Source organism: Oncorhynchus gorbuscha, linkage group LG05, assembly GCF_021184085.1.
Source record: "Oncorhynchus gorbuscha isolate QuinsamMale2020 ecotype Even-year linkage group LG05, OgorEven_v1.0, whole genome shotgun sequence".
Taxonomy (NCBI): domain Eukaryota; kingdom Metazoa; phylum Chordata; class Actinopteri; order Salmoniformes; family Salmonidae; genus Oncorhynchus; species Oncorhynchus gorbuscha.
In genome coordinates, this window is record NC_060177.1 from 8,480,893 (window position 1) to 8,503,392 (window position 22,500).

At 46.7% G+C, this 22,500-nt stretch overlaps 1 pseudogene; it reads left to right on the forward strand.

Moving 5' to 3' along the window:
- Positions 1-22,500, forward strand: part of LOC124035396 — a 64,636-nt pseudogene that overhangs the window by 12,057 nt on the left and 30,079 nt on the right.

The window sequence follows — 22,500 nt, forward strand, 5'->3', positions numbered from 1 at the left end:
CTAAGTTCCTTGGTACTCTGCATTAGGGCTTTGAGAGAGCAGCGTCTTGTAGTCAGGCTATTGAACTTTCGAAAGTCTTCACACAGATGTGGGGCATGTAGAGTCAGTATGAAGAAAACAAAACTACTGAAGCGCCCCACTATTAAGATGTTCTCAGTGATCATTGCTGAGGATCCCCCTTAGCTTGGGGAGAAGTGAACAACATGCTGCTAGTATTCATCTCATCTTTCTCATAGAAAAGGAGTTTCTGCCCAGCGTGTCTAGGGCAGTCCCAATAGGCCCAGTGTTTTATATAGGACTTTTGCCAATACTCCAAGTATAAATCTTCATAATCCTACCCTGGAGGAAAGACAAATTGTTCATTATCATTAGTTGTGGCTTATGTAATGTACTGTAGGCTCTCTCCTGTATATGCTTGTATATGCTGTGTTTAAACTCCTTCAGAGTTTGATCCCAGGTTTAAAAAAGGGGCCAAAAGAGATCCGAAATGACCTCAGTCTTGCCTCACTGGTTCCCAACTTTTTGATTGGTCTAGAGGAGCAGCTAATGATTTATTTGGTATTGACCACAGCATTGCGATTCACTGTCTACCAGGCGTGCAGTCCAGTTTTAGAATTTGGAGATGAGATGACAACTTGGGATTTTGAGCGTGTTAAATTGGAATAACTCATGCCAGTTGGGGCATCTGTATGCCTCTGAGTGCATGTGTCATTCATTACTATGATTGAAGACTGGCATGATGTGGCTGAATTCCCAAAGATAATTACAAATTAGACGTCATGGAACGACCCTTTTTATTTTGTTAACTTGTTTATTAAATGAGTTTAAGGTCAAAACCTAAGAATATCTCATGACTGCACGGCCAGACACGGCTCAACACCATCACTAAGTTTACGATGACACAATAGTGGCAGGCCTGATCACCACGACAACGACGAGACAGCATATAGGGGGGAGGTCAGAGACCTGACCGTATGGTGCAAGTACAACAACCTCTCCCTCAACGTGATCATGACAAATGAGATGATTGTGGACTACAGGAAAAGGAGGACCAAGCACGCGCCCATTCTCCTCGACGGGCTGTATTGGAGCAGGTTGAGAGCTTCAAGTTCCTTGGCATCCACATCACCAACAATCTAACATGGTCCAAGCACACCAAGACAGTCGTAAAGAGGGCACGACAAAGCCTATTCCCCCTCAGGAGAATGAAAAGATTTGGCATGGGTCCTGAGATCCTCAAAAATTTCTACAGCTGCACCATCAAGAGCATCCTGACGGGTTGCATCACTGCCTGGTATGGCAACTGCTTGGCCTCCAACGGCAAGGCACTACAGAGGGTAGTGTGTACAGCCCAGTACATCACTGGGGCAAAGCTTCCTGCCATCCAGGACCTCTATACCAGGCGATGTCAGAGGAAGGCCCTAAAATTTGTCAAAGGCTCCAGCCTTCCTAGTCATAGACAGTTCTCTCTGCTACCACACGGCAAGTGGTACCGGAGCACCAAGTTTAGGTCCAAGAAGCTTCTAAACAGATTCTACCCCCAAGCCATAAGACTCCTGAATATCTCATCAAATGGCTTCCCAGACTATTTGCATTGTCCCCCCTATTTTACACTGCTGCTACTCTCTGTTATTATCTATGCATAGTCACTTTAACTCTACCTACATGTACATATTACTTCAATTACCTCGACTAACATTGACTCTGTACCGGTACCCTCTAAATATAGTCTCTCTATTGTTATTTTACTGCTGCTCTTTAATTATTAACTTTTTATTTGATTTCTTAAAAGGGAATTGTTGGTATTTCACTGTAAGGTCTACATCTGTTGTATTCGGCGTGTGTGACAAATAGCATTTGATTTGAATGGGCAAGTTAGTGGAAAAGACTCCTCTGAATACTGATTAGAATTTCTGTTTGTGATTCATTTTCCTGTAGTATAATGATGATGACCAATTGTCTACAATGAATCTTCTGCCATGGATGGCAACATGTGGACAATTAACATCCCCCTGTAAATCATGGGTTTGGAGAGACCATTCAGCAGTATAGATTAATGCAGGAGGAGGCCTACCCTGGTAACAAGCTGCACCAAATTCTGATGTGTTGACATCTGCTCAGGCACCATCTTTTTATTCAATATTATTAAATGAGACGCTTCTGCGATTAATTCAGTTTTAGGCCATTTGAGGTTGGAAATTGAGCACAGATGGTCTTGCTTCTCTATACAGTCTTCAAATTCTATGAACAATCTCGAAGTGACTAAGAGCCTGTCTCTTTAGCGGGTACTCATAGGAGTATTGCAATTTAACTATAAGTGGGTTCAAAAAAATGGAGCCTTCTGGAGATTGGAGGCTCGATTTGAATTTCACAAATGCAGGATATTTAATGTGTGTCTGGCATCATTCTTCTTGCCTGAAGAATGTTAAGTTGTTTCCTTCGATTTCACTACACAGACTAACCTATTTCTTTCCTTTATCACTTAGTGCTCAACACACTGCCCCTCTGTGCCCTTTTATAAAGGAATTTAGATTATAAAGAGTAACGTCACAACACTAACAAATGCATTTAATTCAACTAGTAACGACCCCACATTGCATGCTGTTTTTCATTATAACAAGGACAAAAAAAGCAATTACAACAACTGTAGCTGAATGCCTCTACTAAAGTGTATCTTTCACTAAGTCAATTATTTTTTTTCTAAAGAATCGCACCGAACTGTGATGTCATTATCCTGAAGCATCTTTGTCCTCTGTTATAACCATGATGGCTTAATGGCTTTCTTCTTTGGAATACTGAGCCGTGGTGAATTCTTGGTATTTCTATGTAGGCGGCTGATGACATGCCTCCTACTGTAGTTGGACTGAAGTCTGCTTGTACACAGTACTCTCTGACTCTCCTCTGGTTTGTGATTACATTATCCCATATAAACTGATGTGGATAGCAGAGATGACTTTTATGCCAAATGGCCTTTCAAGAGATAATGTCCTTGCCTTGTCGACTTGATGTCCTAGCTTTGCCAAGTGACTTGTGTTCACACAGATTTCAGATTAAATATGAACTTAGTATACCAAGCATTAGGAACACCTTCCTAATATGAAGTTGCACCTGCTTTTGCCCACAGAACAGCCTCAATTCGACAAGGTATGGACTCTACAAGGTGTTCCACAGGGATTCTGGCCCATGTTGACTCCAATGCTTCCCACAATTGTCAAGTTGGCTAGATGTCTTTTGGGTGGTGGACCATTCTAAGATACACACTGGAAACTGTTTAGTGTGAAAAACCCAGCAGCTTTGCAGTTTTTGACACAAACCGGTGCACCTGGTACCTACTACCATACCCCGTTCAAAGGCACTTAAATCTTTTGTCTTGCTCATTCACTGTCTGAATGGCCCACATACACAATCCATGTCTCATGGCTTAAAAATCCTTCTTTAATCCATCTCTTCCCCTTCATCTACACTGATTTGAAGTGGATTTAACAACTGACCTCAATAAGGGATCATAGCTTTCACCTGGATTCACCTGGTCAGTGTATGTAATGGAAAGAGCAGGTGTTCTTAATGTTTTGTATACTCAGTGTAGATGACATATTCTGTCTCTGGCGCAATGTAACCTCGTTTAGACTGTCTTGATAAGTAGTTCCCTCTTTCGCCAATTATAGTGGAGTAAATCTGAGATAGAGATTGGCATTGCTCTGTGTTTATCATATCAGAACATGATAGTTTGCTATAGCTGTCACTGAATGTTTCATTTCCTATCATAGCAGGGGTCCGTTTACGATATCTTATGCAGTATTCACAAGTTTAAGTGCATTACAACTGGTGAGTTCTGGTATAAAATGAGTGGTTTCCACCCTTCAGGTTATTGTTCTGACTTTCCCAGGAAAGCCCAGGGGTTCTATTCAAGCCGCGTAGGAGTGTAGATATACATTTCTTTTATCAACATACTGCTACGAGCAAAATGTTGTGAGCTTCATTCTGCAGAATCCATTATGTGAGGGACCTGTGGTTCACCTAATACATCAGACATGCTCCTGAACATCCCTCTAATCTACGTCTCTGTTAGCCTCCACCTCCCTCTCCCAGGGGTTGGCATGCTTCCCCTTCCCTCTCCCAGGGGTTGCCGTGCCTCCCCCTCCCTCTCCCAGGGGTTGCCGTGCCTCCCCCTCCCTCTCCCAGGGGTTGCCGTGCCTCCCCATTCCTCTCACAGGGTTTGCCGTGCCTCCACCTCCCTCTCCCAGGGGTTGCCGTGCCTCCCCCTCCCTATCCCAGGGTTTGCCGTGCCTCCACCTCCCTCTCCCAGGGTTTGCCATGCCTTCTCCCTCCCTCTCCCAGGGGTTGCTGTGCCTCCACCTCCCTCTCCCGGGGTTTTCCGTGCCTCCACCTCCCTCTCCCAGGGGTTTTCCGTGCCTCCGCCTCCCTTTCCCAGGGGTTGCTGTGCCTTCCCCTCCCTCTCCCCCCCTCCCAGTGGTTGCTGTCCTTTCCCCTCCCCCCGCTCCCAGGGGTTGCTGTCCTTTCCCCTCCCGCTCCCAGGGGTTGCTGTGCTTTCCCTCCCTCTCCCAGGGGTGCTGTGCCTCGCCCTCCCAGGGGTTGCTGTGCCTCGCCCTCCCAGGGGTTGCTGTGCCTCCCACCCCCCCCTCTGCCAGGATTTGTCAGTCACGGTGTATATCAGCTAGCAGACAAAGCCGTCTCACTGGCCCATGCAGGAAGGACCAGCGGAGGTGAGAGGTTGGCCCCTGCTCAGAGGGGTTGGAAGCCCTGAGGGGAGTAGAGGCTAATGACTGGGAGAAAGATGAGAGGAACAGATAAATTGGTCTCGCCCCCTCAGGGGGTTTCCTTCTTGTCTTGTCCAGGGCTGTCTCACAACCACAACTCTCATCAGCGGCTCTCTAGATTTGAGACTTATTCTGGCTATGAGGTGTGACGTGAGGGATGTTGTCTCTGGGAGCTGTGAGTCGAGCAGAAGACAAAGATGGACAATAAAGTTTCTGTTCTCCATTCAGACAAGTCCCAGCTTGCCAGACAGAAGTTTGAGGATCATTAGAAATGTGTCTCCAATGGATTTCAGATTTCTTTGTGTTTTAAACTGCTGTAAACATTGACTTACAGTAACCCCTTTGCAAAATCTCAAGTTACCCTAATATTGCTGGGGATAAAATGTATAGTAATGTCTATAATTCATCATTAAGGATGACACGTTCTAAAATGAATAGCAGTATAATGTACACAGCTCAAAAAAATAAAGGGAACACTTAAACAACACAATGTAACTCCAAGTCAATCACACTTCTGTGAAATCAAACTGTCCACTTAGGAAGCAACACTGATTGACAATAAATGTCACATGCTGTTGTGCAAACGGAATAGACAACAGGTGGAAATTATAGGCAATTAGACTTAAATGTAAATGTAAAGGAGTGGTTCTGCAGGTGGTGACCACAGACCACTTCTCAGTTCCTATGCTTCCTGGCTGATGTTTTGGTCACTTGAATGCTGGCGGTGCTTTCACTCTAGTGGTAGCACACAAGTGGCTCAGGTAGTGCAACTCATCCAGGATGGCACATCAATGCAAGCTGTGGCAAGAAGGTTTGCTGTGTCTGTCAGCGTAGTGTCCAGAGCATGAAGGCGCTACCAGGAGACAGGCCAGTACATCAGGAGACGTGGAGGAGGCCGTAGGAGGGCAACAACCTAGCAGCAGGACCACTACCTCCACATTTGTGCAAGGAGGAGCACTGCCAGAGCCCTGCAAAATGACCTCCAGCAGGCCACAAATGTGCATGTGTCTGCTCAAACGGTCAGAAACAGACTCCATGAGTGTGGTATGAGGGCCCGACGTCCACAGGTGTGGGTTGTGCTTACAGCCCAACACCGTGCAGGACGTTTGGCATTTGCCAGAGAACACCAAGACTGATAAATTCGCCACTGGTGCCCTGTGCTCTTCACAGATGAAGGCAGGTTCACACTGAGCACATGTGACAGACGTGACAGAGTCTGGAGACGCCGTGGAGAACGTTCTGCTGCCTGCAACATCCTCCAGCATGACCGGTTTGGCGGTGGGTCAGTCATAGTGTGGGGTGGCATTTCTTTGGGGGGCCGCACACAACCCTCCATGTGCTTGCCAGAGGTAGCCTGACTGCCATTAGGTACCGAGATGAGATCCTCAGACCCCTTGTGAGACCATATGCTGGTGCGGTTGGCCCTGGGTTCCTCCTAATGCAAGACAATGCTAGACCTCATGTGGCTGGAGTGTGTCAGCAGGTCCTGCAAGAGGAAGGCCTGAATCCAATTGAGCACATCTGGGACATCATGTCTCGCTCCATCCACCAACGCCACGTTGCACCACAGACTGTCCAGGAGTTGGCTGATGCTTTAGTCCAGGTCTGGGAGGAGATCCCTCAGCAGACCATCCGCCACCTCATCAGGAGCATGCCCAGGCGTTGTAGGGAGGTCATACAGGCACGTGGAGGCCAGAAACACTACTGAGCCTCCTTTTGACTTGTTTTAAGGACATTACATCAAAGTTGGATCAGCCTGTAGTGTGGTTTTGCACTTTTTTTTGAGTGTGACTCCAAATCCAGACCTCCATGGGTTGATAAATTAAATTTCCATTGATAATTTTTGTGATTTTGTTGTCAGCACATTCATCTATGTAAAGAAAAAAGTATTTCATAAGAATATTTCATTCAGTCAGATCTAGGATGTGTTATTTTAGTGTTCCCTTTATTTTTTTGAGCAGTGTATTAGCCTAACATTCATTTATATTCAGTCTTTTAATAATCATCCATGTTTCCAGAATTGCAGTGGTAATTTGACACCCCATAATGCCTGCGGGGACATATGAGTGGTTCCAGAGCATCCAGATCCCAGTCTATGGTCTTGTAATTACTGGATATACAGAGCCTTCAGAAAGTATTCAGACCCCTTCCCTTTTTCCACATTTTGTTATGTTACAGCCTTATTCTAAAATGTATTAAATAGTTTTTTTCCCTTATCAATCTACACATAATAGCCCATAATGACAAATCAAAAACAGTTTTTTAGACATTTTTGCAAATGTATTCTAATTAAATAACTGATATCACATTTACATAAGTATTCAGACCCTTTACTCAGTACTTTGTTGAAGCACCTTTGGCAGCGATTACAGCCTTGATTTTTCTTGGGTATGATGATACAAGCTTGGCACACCTGTATTCGGGACGTTCTCCCAATCTTCTCTGCAAATCCTCTCAATCTCTGTCAGGTTGGATGGGGAGAATTGCTGCACAGCTATTTTCCTATTTCTCAAAGATGTTCGATCGGGCTCAAGTCCATGCTCTGGCTTGGCAACTCAAGGACATTCAGAGACTTGTCCTGAAGCCACTCCTGCATTGTCCTGGCTGTGTGCTTAGGGTTGTTGTCCTGTTGGAAGGTGAACCTTCACCACAGTCTGAGGTCCTGAGCGCTCTGGAGCAGGTTTTCATCAAGGATCCTCTATACTTTGCTCCGTTCATCTTTCCCTTGATCCTGACTAGTCAACCTTTTGCTGAAAAACATCCCCACAGCATGATGCTGCCACCACCATGCTTCACCTTAGGGATGGTGCCAGGTTTCCTCTAGACATGACGCTTGGCATTCAGGCTAAAGAGTTCAATCTTGGTTTCATCAGACCAGAGATCTTGTTACTCATGGTCAGAATCTTTAGGTGTCTTTTGGCAAACTCCAAGCGAGCTGTCATGTTTTTTACTGAGGTGTGGCTTCGGTCTGGCCACTCTACCATAAAGGCCCGATTGGTGGAGTGCTGCAGAGATGGTTGTCCTTCTGGAAGGTACTCTTATCTCCATAGAGGAACTCTGGAACTCTATCAGAGTGACCATCATGTTCTTGGTCACTTCGCTTCACCCTTCTCACATTAGGTGTGCTCAGTTTGACTCTAGGAAGAGTCTTGGTGGTTCCAAACATCTTCAATTTAAGAATGATAGAGGCCACAGTGTTCTTGGGGACCTTCAATGCTGCAGACGTTTTTTGGTACCCTTCCCCAGATCTGACTCGATACGATCCTGTCTCGGAGCTCTACGGACAATTCCTTCGACCTCATGGCTTGGTTTTTGCTCTGACTTGCACTGTCAACTGTGGGACCTTATATATGTAACAGTATAATTTTAAACCGTCCCCTCGCCCATACCCGGGCGCGAACCAGGGACCTTCTGCACACATCAACAACAGTCACCCACGAAGCGTACTTTCCAAAAGCATTGTAGATGTGTTTACTGCAACTCAGTTGACTGACCAACATTTACTGTAGGAATCTGCTTTGAAAGCTATTAATCAGTAATGTATCTACAACTGTAGAAACATTTGACTTGTGTTCATGCCTGTGTGAGTTTCTGTTCTGAGACCTGCTGCTTGATGCGTGTGTGTGTGTGTGTGTGTGTGTGTGTGCGTGTGTGTGTGTGTGTGCGTGTGCGCGTGTGTGTGTGCGTGTGCGTGCGTGCTTCTAACAGCTGTTCCTGTGTATCCCTCTGGAATTCCAGGTGTCCAGCGACAGATTGTTCACTGTGTGGAGAGGACCTCTGGGATAGTAGAAGAGGGCTACTGTGACCCGACGACCCGTCCTGACGATAAACGAGCCAGCTGCAATGAGGAGCTTTGCCCAGCCATGTGAGTTTGCCCCCAGGACCAGATTTATACTGGGACAAGACCCACTGTAGGGCTTGCATGCTCTCTCACACGCACACACCTTTGTAAACACACACACACGCACATACACACAAATCATACATGCGTTCATAAACACACCAGAAAGGCCTCCCGAGTGGCGCAGTGGTCTAAGGCACTGCATCTCAATGCTAGCTGTGCTGCTAGAGAGATTCTGGGTTTGAGTCCAGGCTCTGTCACAGCTGGACACGACCGGGAGACCCATGGGGCGGCGCACAATTGGCCCAGCATCGTCCGGGTTAGGGAGGGTTTGGCCAGCAGGGATGTCCTTGTCCCATCGCGCTCTAGCGACTCCTGTGGCAGGCCGGGCGCAGTGTACGCTGACACGGTCGCCAGGTGTACGGTGTTTCCTGCGACACATTGGTGCGGCTGGCTTCCGGGTTAAGTGGGCATTGTGTCAAGAAGCAGTGCGGTTTGGTTGGGTTGTGTTTCGGAAGACGCACGGCTCTCGACCTTCGCCTCTCCAGAGTCTGTAGGGGAGTTGCAGCGATGAGACAAGACCATAACTACCAATTGAATACCATGAAATTGGGGGGAAGGGGTAAAACAAATATTAGAATAATTAACACACCAGAAAGAATACACCCTCTCAAACATGCACAAACACACCACACATTACACTTTCTGTCTGTCTTTCTTTGTGACCATTCCATTCAGATGGTGGGTGGGCGAGTGGCAGAAGTGCTCGGCCACGTGCGGTGAGAAGGGCTTGGCCAAGAGGACGGTGCTGTGCATCCAGGCCGTGAGTCTGGAGGAGAACAGAGCCCTGCAGCTCTCTGAATGTCACCACATACCCAGGCCTGAGTCAGCGGCGCCTTGTAACGCTCATGTCCCCTGCCCCGCGGACTGGTCCACAGGCAACTGGTCTGAGGTGAGGAGGCCATTCAGGGGAATGTGATACGGCTCCAGCAGTGACTCACACAGAGAAGGGAGAGGCTAAGGAAGGAAGGAACATCTGGTCTCCTCTTGTTTAATGTGGAAAATGCTGAATTTTCTGCACTGGGAGTACAAGTTGAAACAGAGGCTAGTTTAACTCTGGTTCCATGATATTTGAGTGGAGTAGGCATGGGAAAGATTTTGAGGAAGCAGTTAACACACTATGTATAACCTAATTAAAATGTATACGAACTTAATTGTAAGTGAAAACTCTTATGAGCACCATGAAGAGGAGAGGAGGTGGACAGGTCCTGAAGGGTAGAGGAGGTGGACAGGTCCTGAAGGGTAGAGGAGGTGGACAGGTCCTGAAGGGTAGAGGAGGTGGACAGGTCCTGAAGGGTAGAGGAGGTGGACAGGTCCTGAAGGGTAGAGGAGGTGGACAGGTCCTGAAGGGTAGAGGAGGTGGACAGGTCCTGAAGGGTAGAGGAGGTGGAGGTCCTGAAGGGTAGAGGAGGTGGACAGGTCCTGAAGGGTAGAGGAGGTGGACAGGTCCTGAAGGGTAGAGGAGGTGGACAGGTCCTGAAGGGTAGAGGAGGTGGACAGGTCCTGAAGGGTAGAGGAGGTGGACAGGTCCTGAAGGGTAGAGGAGGTGGACAGGTCCTGAAGGGTAGAGGAGGTGGACAGGTCCTGAAGGGTAGAGGAGGTGGACAGGTCCTGAAGGGTAGAGGAGGTGGACAGGTCCTGAAGGGTAGAGGAGGTGGACAGGTCCTGAAGGGTAGAGGAGGTGGACAGGTCCTGAAGGGTAGAGGAGGTGGACAGGTCCTGAAGGGTAGAGGAGGTGGACAGGTCCTGAAGGTAGAGGAGGTGGACAGGTCCTGAAGGGTAGAGGAGGTGGACAGGTCCTGAAGGGTAGAGGAGGTGGACAGGTCCTGAAGGGTAGAGGAGGTGGACAGGTCCTGAAGGGTAGAGGAGGTGGACAGGTCCTGAAGGGTAGAGGTGGAGGTCCTGAAGGGTAGAGGAGGTGGACAGGTCCTGAAGGGTAGAGGAGGTGGACAGGTCCTGAAGGGTAGAGGAGGTGGACAGGTCCTGAAGGGTAGAGGAGGTGGACAGGTCCTGAAGGGTAGAGGAGGTGGAGGTCCTGAAGGGGAGGTGGACAGGTCCTGAAGGGTAGAGGAGGTGGACAGGTCCTGAAGGGTAGAGGAGGTGGACAGGTCCTGAAGGGTAGAGGAGGTGGACAGGTCCTGAAGGGTAGAGGAGGTGGACAGGTCCTGAAGGGAGAGGAGGTGGACAGGTCCTGAAGGGGAGGAGGTGGACAGGTCCTGAAGGGAGAGGAGGTGGACGGGTCCTGAAGGGGAGAGGAGGTGGACGGGTCCTGAAGGGAGAGGAGGTGGACAGGTCCTGAAGAGGAGAGGAGGTGGACAGGTCCTGAAGAGGAGAGGAGGTGGACAGGTCAGGAAGGGTAGAGGAGGTGGACAGGTCATGAAGAGGAGGTGTGTACAGGTCCTGAAGATTAGGTGTGTACAGTACCCTGTTGTTTGTAAAGTTGGCACTCTAACTGGTGTTTAGCGGGTGTAAATATAAAGCTGTGGTATCGATCAGTTACCAGTCTGTCCTAATCTGACCCTCCTCTGCTTCTCCCATAGTGCTCGCTGACGTGTGGTGGTGGTGTGCGGAGCCGAAAGGTTGTCTGTTCCAGAAACACAGGGGTGGACTGTGACCCCCGAAAGAATCCCAGTTCTCTTACTCCATGCTACCTCCAGGACTGTCCTCAGATCATCGACGTCTTCGGTGGCAGCAACGACTGGTCTGGCAGTGGTTCGTCAAGCAAGGAAATCAACGAAATCAACTCCATCCCTGACTCTAACCCCCTGCCCAAACACAGTACAACTAGGGCTCAGCCAAGGGCCCCTAACAATCTGAATAACATCATCCCCCACCTGAATCACATTGACAAGACTACTGACAACTCAGTTAAAAACAATGTACTTGTGGACGATTTTTACTACGACTACAACTTCATCAAATTCCACGAGGACATTTCCTACGACTTTGGCTTGGGGAACAACGGTAAAGACTTGGTGGATGATCTTGGACCAGATCCACAACAGGAACCTAAACCAAGTTCTAGTGCAGAAGAACATGTTTACAGAGAAACTACAACAGATCCTCCCACAGCTACCTCACCCATTTCTACCACTTTTAAGACGACTCCTTTCATTAGGGAAGTTGAGGAACCACAAGACCCTAACCTGGACCATGCAGAGATTGATGGAAGACTACAGACGGAGAAACCCAATGAAGTAGAGCGAGAGGAGGAGGATTTACTCCTTTCAGAGGACTATTTTCTACCTGTTTCCACCACACCCTCAGCACCAGTTTTAGAGACCAGGTTATCACAAAGCTGGAAAGAAACAAACAGTAATTTTGGTTGGCCTCATTACCTCAGCACAGCAGCCAGCCCAGTGCCTACTAGCATGGGAACCACTGAGAACACACATGGGCCCCATAGTGAAAAAAAAATGATGATGAAAACACTGACATTTATGTCCATTTTGATGTGAAAGACAGCAATGTTGGTACAACCATCGAATGTACCACCACTGCCCCTGTCAGCCATGACTATGAAGATGGCACCGAACCCACAACAATGGTAGAAGAGGTGAAAGAAGTGGGTGTTTTGGACTACAATTCCCACCAGGAGACTGCAATTGGACTACAATCCCTGGCTACCAAGATGAAAAGGAGAGCCCGCTTCCACCCCTGGATCCACCTTCCCCAGGACCTGTGTTTGAGTTTGAAACATACGAGGACAGCTTTTTCACCACAACCCTGTCCCAATGGGAGGCAACCACCTCTCTTCCATACGAGCCACCAGCCCCAAACTCCACTGGGAATTACAATGGCTTTTTCCCTGGTGAACCAGACTTTGATCAGCAGGACTTTGAAATTGAGCCCAAAGCTGATAGCGAAGCCAATTTAGGGGTCACCGACAGTGACTTCACCGTGACCTCACGTCCTGTGCCTCAGGAGCCACATCTTCCACCCTCTCCTCTCCCACCTCTTTCCCATTCACTCTCAGGAAACCAGGAGAACATCCAACACAGCACATCAACAACTGGAAGTGACTCTCCTCCTCCTACTCATCTGGAAGGAGACCCTCAGTCACCACCTCCGTCAATGTTGACAGAGCCAGCCACATCCCAGTTAGAGACAGACATTTCAGCACAGTCCTCCACGACTGGGCCAACTCCATCTAAAGGGGCCAATGCGGGCCCTCCAGTCCCCTCCCCATACGGGTGGTCAGAGATTGACTACAATGAGATCCTCATCCCCCCATGCTGAGATCCAGGGGCATGGACCCTTCCCTCACATACCGACCCCCAGTGGATGTCACCACAACCACTCCCCAGGATGGCACGAAACCCCCACCCAGTCCCCTGAGCCAGCCGTGCCCCCCACCCAGTCCCCTGAGCCAGCCGTGCCCCCACCCATTCCCCTGAGCCAGCCGTGCCCCCACCCATTCCCCTGAGCCAGCCGTGCCCCCACCCATTCCCCTGAGCCAGCCGTGCCCCCCACCCAGTCCTCTGAGCCAGCCGTCCCCCCCCACCCATTCCCCTGAGCCAGCCGTGACCCCACCCATTCCCCTGAGCCAGCCGTGCCCCCACCCAGTCCCCTGAGCCAGCCGTGCCTCCCACCCATTCCCCTGAGCCAGCCGTGCCCCCCACCCAGTCCTCTGTGCCAGCCATGCTCACTCTGCCAACCCATTCTCCCACCACACTCTCGTGGACACCAGAGCTGACCCCAGTGCCAAGCCCAGCTTCCACTCCAAACGCCACAGCTTCCTTCTGGAGAGCCGGCAACTGGAGCGCAGTGAGTTGCAACACTCTCTATGCATTCCACACATTCTCCCTGGTGTAAATGTAGTGTGTAGGAGGAACAATGCCCAGCAGTGTGCCACTATTAATGTCCCCATCCCTTTAATATGCTGACATACCGTCACCCTGGCCTCAGGTCCCTACATAAACAACCCAACTCTCCTATCATGGTGAGTGGCTGCTCTCTGACATTTACATTTACATTTAAGTCATTTAGCAGACGCTCTTATCCAGAGCGACTTCAGATTGCCAGCAGGGAAATATATCAGCCCGACAGGTCATGACACAGTGAATGCCACTTTCTGTCTGTGTTTTAACAGTGAAATCAAATGCACTCTCTCTCAAAGTCAACCACATTCACTCTGTACAGAAACACAGAACAGTCTCTCGTAATTCCATTGTGTTGGGTTTTTCAATGAGGAAGTATTTTGTCCTCCGTGACTAATCTCTATGTATCTGAATGGGCTGCAACAAGACATTGAATGATGCCTGGTTCACTCCTCACTGCCTCCCCTTGTGTTGTAGTGTTCTACTAGCTGTGGTCTGGGGGCCATCTGGAGGCTGGTGGTCTGCAGCACGGGACTGGAGTCTGACTGTGACCTGACCAAGAGGCCTGTGCCGGCCCGGCGCTGCTACCTCCGACCCTGCTCTTCCTGGAGGATAGGAAACTGGACCAAGGTGAGGCCCCACACCAGGGGTGGACGATAATGGAATGTTGTAGCGATAACTCAGGGATGATAAGGGAATGTTGTAGCGATAACTCAGGGACGATAATGGAATATTGTAGCGATAACTCAGGGACGATAATGGAATATTGTAGCGATAGCTCGGGATGATAAGGGAATGTTGTAGCGATAGCTCAGGGACGATAATGGAATATTGTAGCGATAGCTCGGGATGATAAGGGAATGTTGTAGCGATAACTCAGGGACGATAATGGAATATTGTAGCGATAGCTCGGGATGATAAGGGAATGTTGTAGCAATAGCTCGGGGATGATAAGGGAATGTTGTAGCAATAACTCAGGGATGATATGGGAATGTTGTAGCAATAACCCAGGGATGATAAGGGAATGTTTTATCGATAACCCGTGCTTCTACACCTGCATTGCTTGCTGTTTGGGGTTTTAGGCTGGGTTTCTGTACAGCACTTTGAGATATCAGCTGATGTACGAAGGGCTATATAAATACATTTGATTTGATTTGATGATAAGGGAATGTTGTAGCGATAACTCAGGGATGATAAGGGAATGTTGTATCGATAACCCAGGGATGATAAGGGAATGTTGTAGCGATAACTCAAGGACGATAAGGGAATGTTGTAGCGATAACTCAGGGACTATAAGGGAATGTTTAGCGATAACTCAGGGACGATAAGGGAATGTTGTAGCGATAACTCAGGGACGATAATGGAATGTTGTAGCGATAACTCAGGCGCGATAATGGAATGTTGTAGCGATAACTCAGGGACGATAATGGAATGTTGTAGCGATAACTCAGGGATGATAAGGGAATGTTGTAGCGACAACTCAGGGGTGATAAGGGAATGTTGTAGCGATAACTCAGGGATGATAAGGGAATGTTGTATCTAACTCAGGGACGATAAGGGAATGTTGTAGCGATAACTCAGGGATGATAAGGGAATGTTGTAGCGATAACTCAGGGGTGATAAGGGAATGTTGTAGCGATAACTCAGGGGTGATAAGGGAATGTTGTAGCGATAACTCAGGGGTGATAAGGGAATGTTGTAGCGATAACTCAGGGATGATAAGGGAATGTTGTAGCGATAACTCAGGGGTGATAAGGGAATGTTGTAGCGATAACTCAGGGATGATAAGGGAATGTTGTATCTAACTCAGGGATGGTTCAATAATGTTGTATCTGTAAGGGGTGCGTAACCGGTGGCAGGGAAGTCAGATGCAGAAGAGCAGAACTTGGCTGTTCCACTGGATGCCATAAGGTGAATGCACCAATTTGTAAGTCGCTCTGGATAAGAGCGTCTGCTAAATGACTTAAATGTAATGTAATGTAATAGCCGGAGCAGTTTAATAGCAAAACCAACTGCAATAAAAATAACAAGATATTGGGTACAAAAACCCAACGCGCACCAATCAACACGTGCACAAGCACTTACAAATAAACAATCCCACACAAAGACATGGGGGAACAGAGGGTTAAATACACAATAAGTGATTGAGGGAATTGAAACCAGGTGTGAGGAAAAACAAGACAAAACACATGGAAAATGAAAAGTGGATCGATGATGGCTAGAAGACCGGCGACGCCGACCGCCGAGTGCCGCCCGAACAAGGAGATGATCTGACTTCGGCGGAAGTCGTGACAGTATCATGACTCATGTTTGGGACGATAATGAAATGTTGTGTCATGACTCAGGCATGGGACGATAATGGAATGTTGTAGTGATAACTCAGGGAAGGGACAATAATGGAATAGTGTAGCAATAACTCTGGGATGGGCCGATAATGGAATGGTGTAGCAATAACTCTGGGAAGGGACGATAATGGTGTAGCAATAACTCTGGGAAGGGACGATAATGGAATAGTGTAGCAATAACTCTGGGAAGGGACAATAATGGAATAGTGTAGCAATAACTCTGGGATGGGCCGATAATGGAATGGTGTAGCAATAACTCTGGGAAGGGACGATAATGGTGTAGCAATAACTCTGGGAAGGGACAATAATGGAATGGTGTAGCAATAACTCTGGGAAGGGACAATAATGGTGTAGCAATAACTCTGGGAAGGGACGATAATGGAATGGTGTAGCAATAACTCTGGGATGAGCCGATAATGGAATGGTGGAGCAATAACTCTGGGAAGGGACGATAATGGAATGGTGTAGCAATAACTCTGGGAAGGGACAATAATGGAATGGTGTAGCAATAACTCTGGGAAGGGACGATAATGGTGTAGCAATAACTCTGGGATGGGCCGATAATGGAATGGTGTAGCAATAACTCTGGGATGGGCCGATAATGGAATGGTGGAGCAATAACTCAGGGAAGGGACGATAATGGAATGGTGTAGCAATAACTCTGGGAAGGGAAGATAATGGTGTAGCAATAACTCTGGGATGGGCCGATAATGGAATGGTGTAGCAATAACTCTGGGAAGGGACGATAATGGTGTAGCAATAACTCTGGGATGGGCCGATAATGGAATGGTGTAGCAATAACTCTGGGAAGGGACGATAATGGTGTAGCAATAACTCTGAGATGGGCTGATAATGGAATGGTGTAGCAATAACTCTGGGAAGGGACGATAATGGTGTAGCAATAACTCTGGGTGGGCCGATAATGGAATGGTGTAGCAATAACTCTGGGAAGGGACGATCATGGAATGGTGTAGCAATAACTCTGGGAAGGGACGATCATGGAATGGTGTAGCAATAACTCTGGGAAGGGCCGATAATGGAATGGTGTAGCAATAACTCTGGGAAGGGCCGATAATGGAATGGTGTAGCAATAACTCTGGGATGGGACGATCATGGAATGGTGTAGCAATAACTCTGGGAAGGGACGATAATGGAATGTGTAGCGATAACTCTGGGAAGGGACGATAATGGAATGGTGGAGCAATAACTCTGGGAAGGGACAATAATGGAATGGTGTAGGAATAACTCTGGGATGGGCCGATAATGGTGGAGCAATAACTCTGGGAAGGGACAATAATGGAATGGTGTAGGAATAACTCTGGGAAGGGACGATAATGGAATGGTGTAGGAATAACTCTGGGAAGGGACGATAATGGTGTAGCAATAACTCTGGGAAGGGACAATAATGGAATGGTGTAGGAATAACTCAGGGAAGGGACGATAATGTTGTAGCAATAAGTACAATAACAATAAGGGAAGGGACGATATTGGAATGTTGTATCATGACACAGGGATGATAATAGAATGTTGTATCATGACCCAGGGATGATAATGGAATGTTGTATCATGACACAGGGATGATAATAGAATGTTGTATCATGACACAGGGATGATAATGGAATGTTGTATCATGACCCAGGGATGATAATGGAATGTTGTATCCTGACTCAGGGATGTTAATGGAATGTTGTATCCTGACTCAGGGATGATAATGGAATGTTGTATCATGACCCAGGGATGATAATGGAATGTTGTATCATGACTCAGGGATGTTAATGGAATGTTGTATCATGACTCAGGCATGGGACAATAATGGAATGTTATCGCGATAACTCATGGATGGGGCGATAATGGAATGTTGTATTGCAAAAACAATGATGGGATAATGGAATATTAATGCATTAATAATACATCAGTCAGTATAGTATCAAGCAACTTTTGATCACGATAACAGGATTGTTTAAGCTCCGTCCCTCTCACCCTCTTTCTCCCCAGTGTTCCAAGAACTGTGGTGGTGGGGTGACCCTGCGTGAGATCCAGTGCTTTGACACCAGGGACCAGAGGCCTTTGCGGCCCTTCCACTGTCAGACCGTGTCTACCCGGCCGGTGGCCCGCATGCCCTGCCTACCCCAGCCCTGCCTGGACTGGTACTCTTCTTCCTGGGGACAGGTTAGTTATATCCTTTCCTCCCATCTCCTTCACTCCTCACCTCTCTCCTTACTACCCATAGTTATGCCTAACCACTCACTGTGATAGTTGTTGTTATCTTCTGTGACAGTTCATTTGTAGTAAGAAGTTATCATCACTGTGATAGTTGATGTGTAATAAGGGGTTATCACTGTGATAGCGGATGTGTAATACGGAGTAATATTTACTGTGATAATTGATGTGTAATAAGGGGTTATCACTGTGATAGTTGATGTGTAATAAGGGGTTATCACTGTGATAGTTGATGTGTAATAAGGGGTTATCACTGTGATAGTTGATGTGTAATAAGGGGTTATCACTGTGATAGTTGATGTGTAATAAGGGGTTATCACTGTGATAGTTGATGTGTAATAAGGGGTTATCACTGTGATAGTTGATGTGTAATAAGGGGTTATCACTGTGATAGTTGATGTGTAATAAGGGGTTATCACTGTGATAGTTGATGTGTAATAAGGGGTTATCACTGTGATAGTTGATGTGTAATAAGGGGTTATCACTGTGATAGTTGATGTGTAGTAAGGGGTTATCACTGTGATAGTTGATGTGTAATAAGGGGTTATCACTGTGATAGTTGATGTGTAATAAGGGGTTATCACTGTGATAGTTGATGTGTAATAAGGGGTTATCACTGTGATAGTTGATGTGTAATAAGGGGTTATCACTGTGATAGTTGATGTGTAATAAGGGGTTATCACTGTGATAGTTGATGTGATAAGGGGTTATCACTGTGAGTTGATGTGTAATAAGGGGTTATCACTGTGATAGTTGATGTGTAATAAGGGGTTATCACTGTGATAGTTGATGTGTAATAAGGGGTTATCACTGTGATAGTTGATGTGTAATAAGGGGTTATCACTGTGATAGTTGATGTGTAATAAGGGGTTATCACTGTGATAGTTGATGTGTAATAAGGGGTTATCACTGTGATAGTTGATGTGTAATAAGGGGTTATCACTGTGATAGTTGATGTGTAGTAAGGGGTTATCACTGTGATAATTGATGTGTAATAAGGGGTTATCACTGTGATAGTTGATGTGTAATAAGGGGTTATCACTGTGATAGTTGATGTGTAATAAGGGGTTATCACTGTGATAGTTGATGTGTAATAAGGGGTTATCACTGTGATAGTTGATGTGTAGTAAGGGGTTATCACTGTGATAGTTGATGTGTAATAAGGGGTTATCACTGTGATAGTTGATGTGTAATAAGGGGTTATCACTGTGATAGTTGATGTGTAGTAAGGGTTATCACTGTGATAGTTGATGTGTAATAAGGGGTTATCACTGTGATAGTTGATGTGTAATAAGGAGTTACCTGAGCATAGCACCCACACAAGTTAAGTGCTTTGAATCACAGACAATCACAGTTACCATACAACATGTTTACCGTCATGCAATGTTGTGTCTTTGTGAATGTGTGAAGCACTACGTGAAAAAAAGTCAGGTGTATGTAAAAAGTGTGTGTGTGTTTCCCAGTGCTCTGAGGTGTGTGGGGGGGGAGCAGCATAGTCTGGTTACCTGTCCAGAAGAGGATCGCTGTGACGAGGCCCATCTGCCCAGCAACATCCAGGCCTGTAACAGCCAACCCTGTACCCAATGGGTCACTGGCTCCTGGGGACAGGTAAGAGAAGATACTGTGCACACAAACACAGCCTACAGGTGTTGTGTGTATGTGAAGGATGTACCATTGTGCCTTCGTTTACAGTAATGTTGCATTGTATTGTGTACCTGAGCACATGCACCCACACAGAGAAACAATCACAGACAATCACAGAACCATACAACGTGATTGTTTACGCTCTGCGGTAGTAGATGTTCTGTCTTCAAATTGAATGTGTGAACTCACAATACAGGATTGAGAAAAATTCAGAGATAGAATAAATGGAAAGGTGGGAAGTAGAAGGAACCCTAGGTGGGAGAGTAGAATAGAATGGAACTCCTAGGTGGGAGAGTAGAATAGAATGGAACCCCTAGGTGGGAGAGTAGAATAGAATGGAACCCCTAGGTGGGAGAGTAGAATAGAATGGAACCCCTAGGTGGGAGAGTAGAATAGAATGGAACCCCTAGGTGGGAGAATAGAATGGAACTCCTAGGTGGGAGAGTAGAATAGAATGGAACTCCTAGGTGGGAGAGTAGAATAGAATGGAACTCCTAGGTGGGAGAGTAGAATGGAACTCCTAGGTGGGAGAGTAGAATAGAATGGAACTCCTAGGTGGGAGAGTAGAATAGAATGGAACCCCTAGGTGGGAGAGTAGAATAGAATGGAACTCCTAGGTGGGAGAGGAGAATAGAATGGAACTCCTAGGTGGGAGAGTAGAATAGAATGGAACTCCTAGGTGGGAGAGGAGAATAGAATGGAACTCCTAGGTGGGAGAGTAGAATAGAATGGAACTCCTAGGTGGGAGAGTAGAATAGAATGGAACTCCTAGGTGGGAGAGTAGAGTAGAATGGAACTCCTAGGTGGGAGAGTAGAATAGAATGGAACTCCTAGGTGGGAGAGTAGAATAGAATGGAACCCCTAGGTGGGAGAGTAGAATAGAATGGAACCCCTAGGTGGGAGAGTAGAATAGAATGGAACTCCTAGGTGGGAGAGTAGAATAGAATGGAACTCCTAGGTGGGAGAGTAGAATAGAATGGAACTCCTAGGTGGGAGAATAGAATAGAATGGAACCCCTAGGTGGGAGAGTAGAATAGAATGGAACTCCTAGGTGGGAAATTCACAAACGCATGCAAATTTTAACTGAATGAAAATGGAGCTTTGCTTTGCTTTGAATAACACAGAAACTCATATTACCTCATGAGAACTCTACAAAGACTTTCTCTTCAGTAAAGAGTAGAATGACTGTGGTTTTGTTAAAACCCGCAATACAAAGCAATTTCTGAGTCTGAACTAGAAAGCTTCAAAAATGATTATTGACTTCAAGCTGCAGAAGGTGAGCACCCCAACATGTTTCAGACCTCATGCTGTTCAGCCAGCATTTATATGACTCATCCAGAGCCCACAACCCCCTCCATCACTCCTTCCATCCTCCCTCAGAAGTTGCAGCCAAACCAGTCGTTGATAGCAGCAAGTACTGCTTTAATCCCAAACCACGTCAAAACTGCAAGACACCCTTTACTAGGAGGGAGAGAGGAAGAGAAAATGCACACACACCAAGTCCTCCACTAAGCCTTTGTATTGCCTCCCTCGAGCTAGTGTCTGACCTAGCTTAACACGAGCACACACACAGAGCCAGGCTCCCTATGGATCTGTGTGTTTGTGTGTGCCAGGCACGTGCCCACCTCAAGGGGCTTGATGAGGAATGACTTTCACCATGATTAGAATGTGGGGGAGATGGAGCCATCAGGCCTGCTGCTGTGTAGCTGATGTGCTTTGATTTGCTCGGTGGTAATGGCCTTAAGAGGAGGGAGAGCCAGACTGAGCCAGGCTGGTGTGATACACTATAGGAAGCAAGGAAGCTATTGACGTGGGTAGCCTAGGTTTGTGGCAGACGCTGTGCATCTAATCTAATTACTGTGATCAAGAACACTCTATAAATGGACTGATGTCGTAGTTTCTGCTCATTACCGACCGGATCAATCACTGCCTGTTGTCAATCAATGTTCTTGGTGAACTGTGATTAAAACTGTGTTTGCCTGTTGTTCTGTGGAAAAACACCTTGTCACTGACATAGGATTGGATCATTATTGAGCCTTTTTGGATGATTGCACTCCATGTATTTATCTGTTAAGGGACACACACAACACCAGTACAGTATTGCAGCAGGTTGTCACATATAGGGCTGTAGCGGTCACATATAGGGCTGTAGCGGTCACATATAGGGCTGTAGCGGTCACATATAGGGCTGTAGCGTCACATATAGGGCTGTCACATATAGGGCTGTAGCGGTCACAGAGTTTCGTCAGCTGCTGATTGTCAAGCAAATAACTGCCGGTCTCACGGTAATTGACCGTTAATTAACATTAACGCATTTAGCATCTTCTAGCTTCCACACACAGCCTACAAGCCACTAATGCAGACCTTTGGAACATCTACATTTTAAAAAGTCTAATAAATCCATGTAATATAGCCGACACCTTCTCAATAAATCCATGATTTATTCCAGACAGGTCTAAAGAAACATGATGTGAAGCAGAACAGAATAGCAGACTCTGAGTTGTCCTTATGTTAGGTCCTGATCCGGCTATGTCATATGGCTGTGGGCTACACTAGTTCATTTAGCAGACAGGATTTGGTTAAAATGGCATTATTTTTATACTACTTTATATTACTTTATAGTATGAAGAATACTATTCTGTGTTGAGCAGTCAACAAAGAAACAGGTACTTCTATTTGCTTCATTTAAAGTTATTAATGTAACTTTGTTCTACAAACGTTGGGCTGTATGTTTTGATTTTTATACATTGTAAGGCTGCATGATGCGACTCTACAATTATTTGTTAAAAAAT